Source organism: Athene cunicularia (assembly GCF_003259725.1).
Source record: "Athene cunicularia isolate RWA chromosome 1 unlocalized genomic scaffold, athCun1 chr1_part1, whole genome shotgun sequence".
In the NCBI taxonomy this organism is placed as follows: Eukaryota; Metazoa; Chordata; class Aves; order Strigiformes; family Strigidae; genus Athene; species Athene cunicularia.
In genome coordinates this window covers 99224504-99227691 of record NW_020799091.1, presented here as the reverse complement: position 1 = coordinate 99227691, position 3188 = coordinate 99224504, and the positions used below count along the sequence as shown (strand labels likewise).

The 3188-nt window shown below is 45.3% G+C and overlaps 1 protein-coding gene across 1 annotated transcript in view; it reads left to right on the top strand.

Annotated features, from left to right (window-relative positions):
- Nucleotides 1-2842: 2842 nt before the first annotated feature.
- The window catches only part of EVA1C (eva-1 homolog C), a 39571-nt gene continuing 39225 nt past the window's right edge, over nt 2843-3188 (top strand). The window contains exon 1 of the mRNA XM_026856657.1: nt 2843-2860. The gene's annotated coding sequence lies outside the window, so the exon portion shown is untranslated. The remainder of the gene's footprint in view (nt 2861-3188) is intronic.

The following is a 3188-nucleotide window of genomic DNA, read 5'->3' as shown; positions in this document are numbered from 1 at the left end:
ATCTTGTGGTTTTTTTACTCACAGAAAACTTTAGGACTTCTAACTAAAGTGTCTTCTATTATTCCACACTGTTTATTTCCTAACAGACAGCACTAGTTTTATTTGAATTTCCATACACTAAGTCATGATATGAGTTTCAAATTGCCAGTTTGGCTGAAGTTCAGAGAAAAATTAATAATACGGAGAAATAAGAAATAAAGAGCTCAGATTCTGGCTTTGCTCTTTCAAAGCTTCCATGCAACAACACAGTTCCTGCATTTTTGACACAGTGCAATGATTTGTTTTCTCCCAAGTTCAAAAGAGAGAAACTGTTTGAAGCAGACATGGTATCTAACCTGGATTCTAACTCATGGGCTTTCATTTTTTCTTTGGGGAAAAAATGAATCTCAGTCCCGTTGCTCATAAGGGAAGGCCAAGGCTGAGAGATTCTGTAATTCTACATGCTGAACGTGTCTGGATTAGTATATTGTCTTCCAACTACTGAACGTTGCCAGCTTGTAGAAGCTGCTTTCAAGTCTGTGGCAAAGAAACACATTCTGCACATCAGGATAAGTAATACTTTCTGCCTCCCTACCTTAAAGTTTTACAAGACTGTCTCTAACTATTTAAGCACTACCCATAGCAGGGAATAGCAGGGATTACCAAAAACATTGCAGATTTTAGGTTAATGTTGGGGGGGGGGAGTGGGGGTGTGTGTGGACAGGGACATTGTCAGTGCCATTTTACTGAAAGCATGTCTTCCCATTTGCTGCAATGTTTGTAAGTTGCTCTCCTCCATAAGAAGACTTCCCTAAAAGGCAGATATCTACATGTAGGAGAACCCAGCTGCCTCTTGCACTGTTGTTCAGCCTCACTGCCTCACCTCTCTGGAGGTTACCTACAGCATTTTGAATCCGTCCCAGTTCAGTCATTCCACTTGAGAACTGCATTTGCCTTTGGGTTATACCTGCACAGTGCCAGAAGCATACCAGGCTCATTCCTGCTCCACTGGATGGACTTTTTCTTACAGCACCACAGGGCTCAAAAAGGCAATTTTATCTCATTGGAAAGAGAATATTCACAAGTTCTCATTAGGCAAACAGCTCTGCAGGATCTTCCAATTCAAAGCCTTTCAAGCATGAGTACAGCACATCTCTCAGTGATTTTTGATGCTTTATATATTCTTCTGCATTGATTGTGTACTTATGAGAGATACATTGTCTACTCAGTCCCACACAGCAGACTGAGTTGCCATCATTGACATGTATGTTCTAGGGATTAATGCACAATTCAGAGAGGAGGAGGTGCAACACTTTCTGTTAGAGCTATGGCAGGTGGCCTGAATAGGAGATACCTCTCCACTGGCTGTACAGGGAGTGAGAGTCTTTGGCATCCTGAAGCTATAGATCATCTGACCGCACTCACATGAAGTTATGGTAATACATAGTTATGGTAGGCATAGCAGGTATGAAGTTAGGGTAGAAGAGTAAGTTCATCGTAGTCACCTAAACACCTTTCTAGAAGATCTGAGTATGGCCCCCAAATGCTTTCTTTTATGGAGGGGTAAAAATCTACTGTGCTACTTATAATGTTCTCCTGGCATTAATTTCTGCCTTCGGTGGAACTGACCCGTGACAACAGGTGCAGGAAGTGTCAGATTAAATGACCAGGTATGGCAAGATCAAGGGAAAAAATGAGGAGTAGGCAGGAGTCTCCCACAAGTCTCCTTCCAGTACCACAGTTGGAAGGTACAGGGTAGCTGATCCAGTTCAAAGGAAAACACTGTCCTTATCTGAAGCAGCCAGAAGGAAGAGCTTCACACACCTGGCAGAGCTACTGTTCTCTCTTCCCACCTGTGTTTGCAGTTCCAGAGGCTTCAGAGTATTCCATTTTATGCTGTTATTTCGGTATCTTTGATCCCATTTATCTGAGTTCAGTAAAACTTGATGGAGTGTCCCTGACCTCAGGAAGGTTCGTGTGAAACCTGGTTTGCTCTTACCTGCTCAAGACTAAGGAAGCATATATGTGTTACCCAGTTGTTGTTCTGTGTGTGAAGAGGGAGAGGGTGAGGAAAGAAAGTGGATTCAGACTCAAACATGAAGTTCAAGCTGGTCAAAGTTCAGTGTAACCTCCAGAAAGAGGTGCCAAAGTTTGGAAATTCAAATCTGGACATAATCCAACTTGAGTTGGAACAGGAGGAGAGGAACGGATTTAACAGAATTAGTTTGGTTCCGTCATCTCTCACCTACTGACTCATGTTTTTTTCAGGAGAAAGATCAGTGTGAACATGCATGCCAGGATGTAAACAGCTAGATGGTCTTGCCTACCTGCTTTATACCCAAGCACAATCCCAGAGCAGAAGATGCTTTCATGTCTCGTTTCCAATGTTACTTCTAGGCTCTCTTTCCTGAGGGCAGCTCTTACAGGAACTAGGAAATCAGTGTCCTGATTTATTCTCTTTAATTCCTCATACCGTAAAAGGAGCTCCAAATTATATGTGAAGGTGGATTAGCAGGTTGTAACGACAGTTTGTTTGAACTTCCCAGCGGTTTACTTTTCAGTCTTACGAAAGATTTCAGGGAACAACCTGGACTCCCTCAGAGTAACTTCAAGATGTTTTCTCACTTTGCAATGAAAAGCTTTAAGCAAGCCTACACACTTCAAACTCAGCTATGCTGAACTACACGAGTCTCAAAGGCAAGGGCTGCGATAAGGTGGTGTCAGGCAACAACAGGAGGAAACTGAGAAAGGGAAAGTCTTTTGCGACGTGGAAGTCAGGGCCATTACGGAACGCGGCTGTTTGCCCGCTGAAATCCCTCATCCGGAGATCCTGCCGGGCGTAGCTGTCAGCTGGGTTTCCCCGAGCCCTGTGAGCCAGCGTGTGAGGAGAGGAGCCGGGCTGGAGCAGTAGACTTGGCAGGGTCTGGCATGCGGGTGAGGGGGTGCGAAGGAGGGAACGCAGGGAAGCTGCGCTGCGGGGGCCAGGGAGCGGTGGGGAGCACCTTGCACCTGCCTGGGTAAAACCAGTTGTCACGAGTCGGGGGGGTGTGTAAGTCCGTGACAGTCCTCCAACCATTGCCAAGCAGGAGCGAGGGGAAAAATAAGTTAAAAATAAAGCCCTTCGCAGGGGGTGTGAAGGCGAAATCGTGCTTTTTCGCCAAGAGGGAGGTGCCGGGACCTCGAACTGCCCGGAGAGGGGTGGAGAGAGC